Source organism: Acomys minous (genome assembly GCF_964271855.1).
Source record: "Acomys minous genome assembly, chromosome: 3".
Classification (NCBI taxonomy): Eukaryota; Metazoa; Chordata; class Mammalia; order Rodentia; family Muridae; genus Acomys; species Acomys minous.
The window spans coordinates 130939318-130953376 of NC_140485.1; the positions used below are offsets into that span (position 1 = coordinate 130939318).

General features: G+C 42.0%; 1 pseudogene across 1 annotated transcript; it reads right to left on the minus strand.

Annotated features, from left to right (window-relative positions):
* Positions 1 to 1706: 1706 nt before the first annotated feature.
* On the minus strand, positions 1707 to 4566 carry LOC311594076 (E3 ubiquitin-protein ligase MARCHF7-like; annotated as a pseudogene). The gene is made up of 2 exons: positions 4007 to 4566; positions 1707 to 3428 (listed from the first exon to the last, which is right to left on the minus strand). The product of its transcript is annotated as an E3 ubiquitin-protein ligase MARCHF7-like (transcript).
* Between the last annotated feature and the right edge of the window lie 9493 nt (positions 4567 to 14059).

A 14059-nucleotide genomic window follows, 5' to 3' on the forward strand; every position in this document is an offset into this window, starting at 1 on the left:
CATCCGGGCGGAGCAATGAATGGAATTTTTTTTGTGTTCTTCCTCAGGGTGTGCAGCTCCTTAGCAAAATGTCATAATTCACCTTCAGAAGAGAGACAAGTGATATCACCGAACCAGACTAATTACTTTAATCACTTACGGTGGGGACCTTTGCATAATCCTATCGCTCCTATTCATTCCACTAGGGAAGAGTCACCTTTAGCCGAGTGGGAATTGAGTAGGGTAGGTTTTAAAATACCACAATTGCAGCGAAAATGCTTAAAGTTCTGAAAGCTCTATCTACAGTCCACACTCACTAAAAATAATCTCTGGGGCTGAGTCATGGCCATCGGAGAAGGCTGGGGTGAGTTTGGCAGCCAGAAGAAAAACCCAGAGGGCCCAGAGGCCCACCCTGCTCCCAGCTGGTGCTCCTTTAGGGCTAATTCAACTTTCCGCCCTGTTCTTGTTTTCCCAGGGTCCCGCCTGACTCACCAGCCTCATTAGCTTGGACTGGCAAGCCCTTGCCACTGGTGGACACAGTGTTACTACTGTACCCGAGGTCCTCAGGAGTCCCTCAGCCTTTAGGGAGCTCGGCCCCGGTTAAGCGAGATTCTTAACTTCAGCACAGAGAAGAATTTCAGAATGAGCAAAAGGCTGGAGCAGAGTTTGGAGCTAGTTAAACGAGATCTTGAAGAAGAAGGTCAAAAGAAAAAGGGCCTGGGAGGGGAGTCAAGACCTGAGATAGGACTGTGGCTTTTTTTTTTTTTCCCAATCAGTATCACTTTATTTCAAGTCAAGATTTTACATTGAAACAAAGTGTAAGCAAACTGTTCATTCACATCTGAGAAATTAAATGGTTTATATTTAGGTTTTGCAAAAGTTGTTTGTTGCTACAACGTTGGACACATCTGCAACCACCTGAAAGTGTAAATGTATATCCTAAGGGTGTTGACAGTGGAGAACATTATGGGAGTTTACACAACTCATGACCATAGTGCAAACTCATTCACGTTGAATAAGTAATTCATCTGTTTTGCAAGGGTAGTGAGAAATATTAACAATCATCAAATAAATGCTCAGAATTAGCAAGAATCGGCTAAAAATGACCAGGCTCCAAACAGGTTATTTTATATTTTTCTAATAAAGAAGTGACAACACTAAAAAATACATGGAAAACCAGTGTTCTAAACTTTGACTGTGGGCTTTAAAAAAATATTCTCTTAACTTGAGACTTTCAATAATTTCTAACCAAATATCATTTGACTGGCAATTCTGATTTAATTTACAGTGGTAATACTCCTGAAAGAAATACCTACATATCATGGTCTATCAAATATAATCTGCATTTTTGCAAATCAATACAAAAGTTATCCATCATTTCTACATCTTTTACATACTTTTTTCTTAAAAATTGCTAAGTGAATTTAGAATTCAAATTAAATTTGGAAACCTAATATAATAATGCTCTTCAAACTTCCCATTCTTAAAAAAAATTTTAAACACTGGAAGTAAATGATTATCAAAATGTGGCTATAACTTAAGGCATTTAAAAAGGAAAACTAATTAGGTGCCATTTTCATTTTATTTCAAAAGCACATTTTGTCTGACTTTTTCACTGGCAAGAAACTAATACACAAACATTTTTCCATAAATATGACTATTGTAATACATTGATGAGCATTGCTTAGATACTTAAAACAAGGGTAATGCTTTCCTACTCACTTAAAAGAAAAAATGATTTTGTTTATATATTATAAACATGAGATTTGCTGGCCAGGGTTAAAAAGTCCAGCTAAAGAATTTCAATTCAACAACACTTGAGAATGAATATATATTTACATTTATACATGAATATATACATATTCATTTTATATATAGACAATTTATTTAATAGGCATTCCCCCACAAAAGTACTCATACTTAGTCACCAGTTTTAATAAACATGTTCACAGATCATCCACTTGTCTTATATGCAGTTATGCAATATCAAATGTTCTGTTATGGTCTCCACCTTCTTCAGAATCATCCTCTGAAGTTTCGCCATCTTCTGTTATGTGCCTGAAGAGTTCTTGCAAGGTTCATAAATCGGACGTGAGTGCTTGGTTCAATTGTATTTTCCATCATATTGGAAAAGCTTTGCTCACACAAGTTCAGTAAGACAACTAGGTAGAGAGCAGAGCTGATAAGCTCCTACTCTGCGCATTTGCATGAGCTTTAGGTAGTTCATGAATATCAAAATCCTCCAGGTTAAGCTGCAGCTTCTCTTTACAGAGTTCACAGGTGGTTACAGCATGGCTCCATCAGCAAATCAGATGATAACGCAGCTGCCATCTGACAGACTCTACATGAGTCCCCTTCTTCTTCCTCAAGAGTCCTCTAAAAGGAGGCTTTCTTTGATTTTCTGCAGCTTTTCTGGGTCTCTTGAAGGTGCACTTTTAGTTTTCTCAATTTTCCCATCAGCTGAATTCCAGGCTAAAGGAATACCCATCTACAGTAATCATGACATTGTTGGTCAGGTTACTTCCAAGTGCTGGCGGGACTGCAAACTGGGGTAAGGAGCGAGGAAGAATCCCTGTGAATCCTGTATTTCTTGCACCCTGAGGCCAATCTGGTGCGGGGCCACCTGCAGAAGCACTGTGGGATGCTCCGGGTGCAGAAGCACTGCGGGATGCTCCGGGTGCAGAAGCACTGCGGGACGCCCGGGGTGCAGAAGCACTGCGGGATGCTCCGGGTGCTTGTGGTCTATTGGCGGCAGCCCCAAGGGGGTCACTCTCAGCTTCAAGGTGAGCTACTTCGTTTGATTCTCTTCTGAACACGTGAGGTCTAGGTGGTGCATCTGACGGAGACATTCTTGAAGACTCATCTCTTCCCTCTCGCCTCCTTCTAGAGAACAAAGGCGTGCATCTATTTCTAAGTGTGGAAGACGGCCACGTCCTGTATTTCTTCTACCTTCTGATTTGTGGTTAAAATTTTCTGCCTCTGGTTCAGAGCTCTGATTTTGGCTAAGAGATGACAAACCCCATCTTTGCCTTAGAAATCTAAATTCCTGAGAAATTTCAGATGCCCTGCCATCATTCATCGGCTTCAGAAGATGATGTTCCCTTACTCTGCAAGACTGGGAAGTCAAGGTTCTTGGAGAAATATAATTTTCAGAATTCAGTAATCTTGTATGCAAGGAATTCTGACTAGATCTTTGTGAGAAAAAAAAAAACGTAGATGACACGCTAGGAGCTACCTGTGGTAGCAATGTCCTAGTTGTACGGCTACCTTCACTGTCAGGAGATTGTTGAAACAGTTTCTGAGATGAACCAACCCTTTCTGAATTGCTTATAACCATGGTTTCATCTCCACTTGAAAGGTAAGAAAATGCAGTGTGAACTATTTGTTGCAGTTGATGGCTGGTAGATGATGAATTCAACCGTGAAGTGCTCACTGAGTTATCTTTTGGTCTGTAAGGACCAGACAAACTCCATTTTGAAAAGGAAACTCCATTTTGTATTTAACCTGGCCGAGGGCTGAACTCAGATTCCAGGAAAACCATAAACTAGTCCAAACAGAAAAATATTCCCTAGCAACACAATCAGCTCACCTTGGGAAAGTCCAAATAGACTCTCTGCTAGTCAAGCTGACCAGCAGGTAAGTCTGGCACATAGCAACAAACGATTAGGAGAAACCAGGCCAAAGTTCCTAAAGCCCCCACAACTGCTTCAACCAATCTTTTCTATAGGCCAACTTGCCCCTACACCTATTACCCAACCACAAAATGGCCAAGGCTTGTAACTCCCTGCGTGTAGCTTTTCTGCCCAAATGCCATCCAATTGGCTGTACCGTAAAACCCATTTCTTTGTCTAAAACCTATAAAAACCCCTTTCAATTGAGATTTGGAGCCACTTCCCTGCATCTGCTGAGTCAGTGCATAGGAGGTGTGTCCCAGGTTTGAACCTGCAATAAAGGCTTCCTTGCAATTGCATTTGGACTCTGCTCTTGGGTGGTCTGTTTGGGGAGTCTCTCAAAATTTGGGCATAACAGGTCTTCCTGTGAATAGGAAGAATGAACTCTTTCTTGACCATATGATAGAGTTGTGAAATCACCACTTGGGTGGTTATAATTCATAAGACGGCTAATGGAGGATCTGTTCTCCTCTCCAAATTTCTCCTTTCTCCTGTTAAGTCTGTTCCAAATGAACCAAGTACCATTGATGAAGATCTGGGACCTTGACTATGCCTCTGAGAAGAATTGGATAGGATACTGTATTTAAACCACTTCCAATATTTCTCCCAGCTGAGGTGGATGTACAATTTGTATAAGAAAGTATAGGTCTTTTTGAAACCTGATCTCGTTGCTGGTTTTGTGATCTTGATTGCGCTCCCTGAGTGATCTCAGGTTCACTATACCTTGTAGACTGAAATGGTGATGCAGATGCTGATGTAGACTGATCGTCAGAATCTGGTCTAAAGGGAGGAGAGTCTCTAAAATGATAGGAATCATTTAAACTAGTTCCTCTGCTTTCAGACACCATCCTAGCATTAAAGAGCCAGAGGGCTGAACAGAAATTCTTCTTGGGATCCTGGAAGCTTTAGACTCCATTCTTAAGGTTTTTCAAATTAAATCAAGGATACACGGACATATCAAGCCATATCAGAAACACCAGGCATTTAGGTTAATCAAAAGCATCAGTCCAATAAATGAGGCAGTCCTAGAAGAGTCCAGCCGACAGCAAAGGGAGTGCTCACCGCAGTTGGTTATCAGCCTGTGGTTTCTCTTGGAACTGTTTTTAACATTCTAGTTACTGATGGGGAAGGGAAGTTGAAACAGCCTGCAGCAGGGGAAATTTACGGAGACCTTAATGGAGGTTCTCGAGGAGGGGGGGCTGGTTCCTTCATTCCTCTCTTCTTCTTGTAACTGTTCAACCTCGAAGCAGGTTTAGAGATTGTTTAACATGATCTGAGAGTCTCCTATAGCTTTATATTTTTGCCTTAGCACCATAATTTGTACCGTATAATAAAAGTAATTAAGCAGTTTAGACTGCAGGGACCGAAGGTTAGTAGACATTAGGATAGTCAACCAAGGAGAAGGATTGAACCAACCTTCCATCATTAACGTGGTTTTGTACAGACCTAACATAAAGTCTGTCATATAAGGGGTACAAATCATGACTTGGAGAAACAGAACTACAGGCCCATTTGTCCCTTATGCCAGAGTCTTTCTGTCTTTATGTAGCACTTCAGCCTGTCAGGTGGGATAATGGAAGCTGTAGTTTCTTCTATAGCTTCTTCAAGCTGACATTAGGATTTGTTATCAGATACCCAGGAAAGCTGAAAAGCCAGTCAAAGGCTAGGTAATGGGGCACCTATCAGAAGCATCTGTTTAGCCAATCTAGTTGAAGAGACAGGGAGCAGTCATATCTGCGGAGCTGGTTAACACTAGCTTCCAGCAGGTCCAGATCTCAGCAGCTTGTAGTCTACAGTCGATCTCTGGATGGAGTCTGTTAGCCAGGTAAAAAATGTGCTGAGACAAATATAAAGTTGGAACAGAATTAAAATTTTTTTAGTAATTGGGGAAGGTGAAGAATCCCAAGACCAGGGAGAATCTCCATTTTCAGAAACAGGTAGGTGTACTTATCTGGCGTTCATTTGATCTGTGGTAGGTAGATCCAGTTTTTATGACTTTTTCTTTCTCTTGAAGCTTATATGAATTTTAGCCTACAAAAAGAAGCATATTATTATTACAATTGTAAAAGACAGCAGCAGTAGACTCATACCTTTGAGACTCAGTAAAAGCATGAACAATTTTTTCTCAGTTCCAGTAGCCTTGTTTTTAGCATAGTGATAAATACCCTTAAGTCTATATTCGGAAGACAACCAAAGGAAAATTAAAATCTTGAGCTTGTAACTGATTAATAAGCAGTCAGTGCTTACCCAAGCTTATCAGAACCTTATTGATCTCATTTTTATACGCCTTAAGTCATTTTTGTAGCTCTACAACTTGTATTTATGTACCTTAAAACTTTTCTCAACACCCTATAACCTTTACCACTTGCACTTACCATTTAAATACTTTCTTAGACCCTTAAATAATTTCTTTTCATTACCAACTTTTAAATATTTTCTTAGATCTTCTAGTACTTATAAAACACTTTCTTAGTCCTTCTAATATTTTTAGATCCTCCTAACTTAAACTTTCATATCCTCAGATCTTATATAAACTTTAAATTTTTTTTTCCTTCTCCAGTTACTCATTAAAAGACACATGCAGATGATTACTGGGAGCAGTTATCTAAATGAAGTATTAGTAAAAAGTTACATTAAAATCTGTTTACCTTTTAACATGAATCCTGTTTGCCAGGCAAACTTGTCTATCTCTTTAAATAAGGGAAGATATCTAATATCCGGTAGTTTTAACTAGCTAATGAACTGACTAATGAACTAACAATGGATTTAATTGTTCTCTACTTCTCAAGCTACCATTAGCTCAGTCATTATTGTGATTAGAGACCTGAGAAGAAAAAATTGTAACCTAGGTGAATCTATATATCAATTAAAATGACAGAGATGACTAACCAGTTTGCCACCTGGACATTTGTCTCACCCAGGCTCCTGTGGATTCCTGATATCGTGGGCAGAGGCGGTCTGGCCATCAGGCATGGAAGACAAGAGGCTGTCTCTGTAGAAGAAGAACACGAGAGACTGACCTCACCTTGTTTTCAGCAACATGAGACAATAACGCTCCACATCTCCAGCTTGTTGTCCACAGTCCATGCTGGGCCTAGCACCAGGTGTAGCACTTGGCAGTTTCTCCCAGTGGTTAGAATACCACAATCCAGCATTGTAGTCCTCTGCCATGCCAAAAAAATCTTCTCGGAGACCTTAGGAAGCCACTGCTAGGATGTGGGAATCTCTGTCTTAATTACTTTAAATATATTTAATGCCATATTCATCAGATCTCTGACAAGCTTGAGGGCCAGTATTTCTGAGATGAATCCTTGTCTGTCTTTAGCTGTCTGTTGTAAACTACGTCTGACAAACATAAGACTGGATGTCTTGACATAATCTGCAGATAAGTGTCGCTTATGAGATAATCTATTTTCTTTTAGCATATCTGGATTGTTTACATGGACTGATTAATTTAGAAAACTGAACTAGCATGTAATAAAGCCATAAGTTGTGATTACCCTAAATAGTTTGTCATAGTAGCTCTTAACTTTACATACCTGTTGCAGTTAAAGTACCAGTATGGCTTAAGAATTTTTATTATTAGGCCTATAGTTATTATTACATCAGTATTTCACCTGCTAGCAATCAATCCAGAAATAGGCACATGTTATATTTTAAAATAGCCTTAGTTAACCTGGGCAGGGCAGATATATTAATCCCCTAAACTACTTCCCATAGTGGGGCAGGTATGGAATCCCTGCCCCAATCCCATGCCATCTGCTTCTAATCATTTCTATCAAGTTACCTCCAATCCATAACCCCATATACTTGCTACTGTTCATCATCTGGGTCAAATCTTCACCCACGCTGGCCATGTGTTTCTCTTTTATTTCTCAACTCTTTCATACAACTCACAGTTCTTTGCTCAGCATCTGGCAGGAACCCGGAGGCAGGAACTGAAGCAGAGGCCACGGAAGAATACTGCTTCCTGGCTTGCCTCCCATGGCTTGCTTAGCCTGCTATCTTACACCACACAGGACCATCATTCCAGGGCTGGCACTGCCCAAAGTAGACTGGGTCCTCCCATACCAGTCGTTAATCAAGAAAATGCTCCATAGATTGTCTCCAGGCCAATCTGATGGACACATTTTCTCAAATGAAGTTCCTCCTCCCTGACAACTCCAGCTGCATCAAGTTGACAAAAACTTAACATGGATGGGCAGCTAGCTTTACTGTGCCAAGACCGTGAATGGGAACTAATACAAATTCCTATTCAAGAGAAGACTTGATTAGATATGAAGTTATTTCCTTTTTAGAAAGACTCCTTTGTGCTCTTGCTGTGGGAGAACCTAGGTTTAGGCTTTAAAAAGAAACAGACTGAAGCTATAGTTCAGTGGCAGAGCACTTGTCCAGCATGCACAGGTGTCTGGGTTCAATCCCTGGTTTCACAAACACGAACAAAAAAAAAATTGGGGCTGCAATCCAGAAAGCTGCGGTGTAGTGATTTGAAGAACATTGACCCCCCCATGGGTCATAGATTTAAAGGCCTAGTCCCCAGGGAGAGGCACTAGTTGAAATGATTAGGAGAAAGTGTGTCACTGGGGTGGCCTCTGAGGTTTCAGAAGCCCAGGCCAGGCCCGGTGGCTCTCTCTTCCTGCTGCCTGTGGATTTGGATAGAGAATGTCTCGGGTCTTTTTTCTAGGACCCCGTGTATTTGTTCTGCCATGCTTCCCACCATGGTGATAATGGACTAAACCTCTGAAGCTGTAAGCAAGGTCCAGTTAAGTGCTTTCCTTCATAAGAGCTGCTGAGGTCATGGTGTCTCTTCACAGCAACAGAGCAGTGACAAAGACATATGGTTAAGTCTTGGTCTTGGTTCCTTGTTTTCCTCTCCGCTTGGCTGCCAGTCATCGAGTGGGAGGAGAATGTAACCACACCCTCTTCAGAGTTGGCAGTGGGTGTGCCTCGATGACTCTTTCTTTAATTCAGCTACCACGTATCTCTTCTTGTCCTATGTTTTATAAAACCCAAAATTACTGGCATTATTAAATGCAGACAATATTTAAGGATATATTGTTGGAGGGAATATCATTAGAAACACAGAGCTCGGCCTGGTGGTAGACTTTTATAATCCTAGCCCTGGAAGGGGTGACTAAGGCAGAAGAATCCTGAGTTCAAAGCCAGACCGGCCTACATAGTGAGGTACTGCCCTATTTCGACACAGTTAGAAATACTAAATGTCAGCTTGGCATGGTGGCACACTCCCTTAATCCCAGCACTGGGGAGGCAGAGGCAGATGGATCTCTGTGAATGCTGCAAAAACTCCTATTTCCAAGCTGTGCTATTTTTAGGTACACAGAAGGGAAACTGTGTTTATGGTGATCCTGCTTTATATTTTAGGCAAAATGAATGTCAGGACCACATCAAGTTCCCTTGCATTCCTTATCCTTTCTGTATTTTTACAAATTTCATGGAGTCAGTGAATGTGACCCTAGATTGTAATTATGGTAAATAAACAAACCACTTACTCTCTTTCATGCATTGAACATACATATTAATTTTAGGATTTAAAAATAATTGATCTGAGGCTACAGTTGAGCAGGCAAGCACTTGTCCAGCATGTAAATTGCCTGGGTTCAACCTCAGGCCCCACAAACACAAAACAACAACCAAAGAAAGACAATGGTTTCGCAGAACAGCCCCCCTTAACAACTGCTCTCAGCTGAACTAGTCAGATGTTATGAGACATTTTTATGATTCTAGCAGAAGCTTAATGAATAATTTTAAATAGATTTGAATACTTAATATGCCTAATCTGTGTGAATTATAGTAATACTTTGCCTTTCGGGGGAAGTCGCTGATCTTGACACTAAATATGCAGAATGACACCTTAGGAAGACATGCAACGAGTCAGGAGAGTTGTTCCTTTAAAAGCACAAGTGAGCAGTGAAAACGCTTATTACCAGAGTCACCTCATGGGATGGCTGGCTGTTTACTTGCCATGGGAACATTTTTCTGCTTGGAAAAGGCATAACTGACTGTTCAACTCTAGCTGGGAGATGCCATGTGACCTAGCAACAGCAGAGGAAGAGAGCCAGGAGAGATTTCTACTAGAAATAAGCTTATTTCAAATCTTTTTTTTCTAAAACATTTTGGCAAAAATGTCCCTTCCTCCTAACTAATAAATAAGTAACAATGACAAATAGTATACTTCTCTTGCCTGGTATGTACTGGATAGTCCTTTTACACACACTGGATTTCTACTTGAGAGTGTAAGAGCACAAGACAAAAAGCTAACAATGTACTTTTTAAATGAAATTACTTTGCCTGAGTAACAGGCATGTGATAATTATTTAACTTGACCTATATTTAACTAAGTATTTTGTTTTCCCTTCTTTTACATTTTTGTGTACTATAAGGTATTTTTTTTCCTCACACACAATGGTAAATGTTTTAAAATTACTTTTTTAGAAATGGCACCCATTCTTATGACGGTCAAGATACTTCTTATTTCTTTGTGTTGGTGATCCTAATGCTCTTGCCTGTCTGATCCTAATCTCAAAGGAATGCTCTTGCCTTCCGTTCTGTTCTGGCTTGCAGAACATTCTTACCTCACACTGTGTGAGTTCCCTCTTCCTCACTTCTAACCCCAGTCCTCCCCCTGACACCAGAGCACTGTCTGCAATGACAGTCACTATCCAGGGTTATGCCTACTGTGAAAACACAGAGAACTAAAAATGGCCTCCTCTTGTTCTAGTTTCATTTCTGTTATTCTGATAAAATATCTGGACAAAAAAAAAACAATTTAGGGGAGGAGGGGGTTTAATTCAGTTATGATCCATCCCAGGGAAGTCAAAGTGGCAGGAGGTTAAAACAGCTAGTGACATCACCTCTGCATACTCTGACTAGAGGATGCTGCTGCTCACACTGGTTTCCAACATCAATTAGCAGGCAAAACAACCCTCTTACAGACATTTCCACAGACTAACCTGATGTAGACCATTCCCCAACTGTCTTTTTGGGTGTGGTGGTAAACACCTCTAATCCCAGCACATAGGAAGCCGAGGTTGGGAGCTCTCTTGTGAGTTTAAGGCCAGCCTGATCTACACAGAAAATCCCAGGATAGCCAGGGCTGCATAGTGGGAAGAAGAAAAGAAAAAATGACTCCCTTCCCCCCGAACTCCAAATCGTGTCCAGTTGACCTCATTTTAGGAAATAAAGACACTGGCAGTCCTACGCATTATCAGTGTGTGACTCACTGTGTTTATGAGCTGAAAAGAAAGAGATAGTGATCAGTACCTGTGAGGCAAGACTTGGGGGTGGGATTGGCTAAACGTAGACTGAGGAGAAAAGGGTAAAGACGTACAGTTAGATCATGTGAGGATTTTGGTCTCATCTCTAAAGAGTCTGAGGTACAGAGAGATGGCAAACCAGGCCAGTGTCCGTGTTTTTTGTTGTTTGTTTGTTTGTTTGTTTTGTTTTTTTAAAAGAGGAAAGTGAAAATGCAAAGGGTAAGAAGGGAGGACAAAAAAATGACAGAGGTTGAGAACAGAGCAGGGCCTGTCAATTAGGCATTGTGTGTTAAAGGAGAAACAGACATGAAGGAGGGAGAGAGCTTGGGTGAGCCTGATTACTGCGTTCAGTCTCAGGCCTCTTGGAGTTCCTTGCCTGGCTTCTAGAAGTTTCTCTGGTGCCCAAGAATTCCTCCGCAGTGGACATTTAACTTCTCCCCCTAGGTCTTCTTTTGCAAGACTGGATAACAGCTGCTGGTCCAGTGCATGGATGTGGACCAGGCTTCATGGGAGGAGTCTTAGAGGCTTTCACATCTCTGGTTGTTCCTTAAGGATTCTGGTTGTAAATGCAGGTCCAGCCCCCAGGACGGGTGCTTCCCAGCATCCACAGACCCTCTTAGAGCCTGTGCAAAAGTCCCTTTGTAGACTCTGGTTCCAACCAGAAGATGGCCAACTCTCTGCATGCTGCATACTCCCAATTCAAAGTTTCTTTCTCATAGCCCATCAATACGCAGGTGGCCAGTTTCGGTGTGTCATCTGTCCTATGACACCTGCCCTCAGTTTCCCAAGAGTGTGGCTTGCAGAGCATCTCTTGGGTTGCTTAGCTGATGATGCAGTGAGCTGGTTTGTAATGGCTGGCATGTGGCTTCTACTGAGCGAAAATATTAAACACGCAGCACCAAGGAGAGAGGGTTTCCCTAGCATCAATCTCCCTCTTCGGATGCTACTACTGTCTTGGGTCCAGCACTTCTTTCAAGTCTTTAGAATGTCTGTTATTGAATGTAGAGTAAAGATTCTCGAAGCCTCTCTATTCCCTTCAGTCTATAGTAAGTGTTCCCTCTTAGTGTGGACAGGGTGATACTTCAGATGAGCCAGTCTCGTAGTTCTGAATTAGTTGTTTTTTGTTTGTTTGGTTGGTTGTTGGTTGGTTGTTTAGTTTTTTCCTATCTTGTCAAGTTCCCTATTTCACTTTTTGTTTGTTTCTCTCAAGGCAAGATTTCTCTGTGCAGCCTTGGCTATCCTGGAACTCACTCAGTAGACCAAGCTGACCTTGAACTCATAAAGACCTGCTGGCCTCTTCCTCCTAAGTGCTTGCAAAAAAAGGCCTGTACCACCACCATCACACCTGTTTTCTTATTAAAGTAGAAAATCTCAGGCACCATTCTCGTCTCCTAGAAACTGTTTTTCAGATTTCCACAGATTGTTTCCTGGGAGCTCTAACAGATGATACCTGGGTGTCTTCTGCCATCTTATAATTCCTCCCAACCACTGCTGCAGCAGTTACAGGGGTAGGAAACCGCTATAGTTAAGAAGTCACCACAGCCAGAAGACACAGCTGCTCTGGTCTGGACTCACACTGTGCCTCTGAGAATCTGCACTTAATGGATACTGGGACCCTCAAAGCTGTGACCACATGCTGGTGTGGGTGCCAAGGTTCCTTAGTAGTCACATGTCTCTATAACCATGCGTGCTAACCAGGGCAACAGATGCCTGGCCTTGCTCCAATTCTGTTGCATTTGATTGATGGAATCTGAATCTTATTCAGGAGTTTGATTGCAAACGAGTCTGAGAAATGCAGTTTTAGCTTCACTTTTCTTGTAAAATAGGAAGTGTAGGCTTGACCTTTTCCAAACCTACTTTATCTGGGGTTCTTTAAATGCTTCTACCTCTCTTCCAACCTACCTGCCCTAGATAGGAGAGAAAGGAGGTTTGTGGGAGCAGGAGAAGTAGACCTTGTTAAATTCAGTTCCTGGGAGTGATTGCCCTGGCATAGGTGCCAGGATTTCAGCAGACCAGCAATTCCAACAAAGTCGGTGCTGGAACCTGGAACAGCAGGTAGAGCCTGGAGCCTCGAAGCATTCTCTGGAGCAGTCCTCTCTAGGAGTGTCTCGAAGTGGAGCAATGAACAGCCAAACAATACCAAGATCCAAAAAACCCTAGCCTCTTGTTTTGGGCATAGGTATGTGTGCGTGCGGGTTTGTGTGTGTGTGTGTGTGTGTGTGTGTGTGTGTGTTTGTGCACGCACGCGCACACATATGCATGCCATGGCAAGTGTGTGGAGGCCAAGAACAAGCCTGTAGGGGTCAGTTCATGCCTCTCTTTATGTGGGTCCCTGGGATCGAACTCAGTTTGTTAGGCTTGTAGAGCAATTGCCTTACCTGCTGAGCCATCTCATCAGCCCAGATAGATGTATTTGAAAATAGGAGGATCTATGAAAAGCCACCACACTTGCCTCGCAGGCTGTTAGAAAGATCAAACATGGTAACAACTGTGAGAAGAATCTTGAAGTGATGGATAGGAAGGAGGGTAGAGTCCAAGACTGGAATCCAACAGTTGAAAGCACTTTGGTGACTGAAAGCCTGGCAACACGATAAACAAATCTAATTTCAAGCTTTCGGACTTTTCTGTTTTTTATCAACACAGCCTGTGGTTTGAGGTTTACCAAGCTGCTTGTCTTAGTTAGGGCTTCTGTGGCTGTGGAGAGACACCATGACCAAGCAACTTCTTTTTTTTTTCACTGAAAAAAATTTTTTTATTAATTTAATCATATTACATCTAATTGTTATTCCATCCCTTCTATCCTCCTGTTCCTCCCTCCCTCCCGCTTTCACCCTATTCCCCTCCCCTATGTCTGTGACTGAGGAGGACCAAGCAACTTTTATAAAGGAAAACATTTAACTGGGGCTGGCTTACAGCTCAGAAGTTTAGTTCATTATCATCATGGCGGGAAGCATGGCGGCACACAGGCCGACATGGTGCTGGGGAAAGAGCTGAGCATTCATTCTACACCCTGATCTGCTGGCAGCCGGAAGTGAACTGACTTGAGCTTCTGAGAGCTCAAAGCCCGCCCCCCACAGTGACACACTTCCTCCAACAAGGCCATACCTTGTGCTACTCCCTATGGGCAGGTTGAGG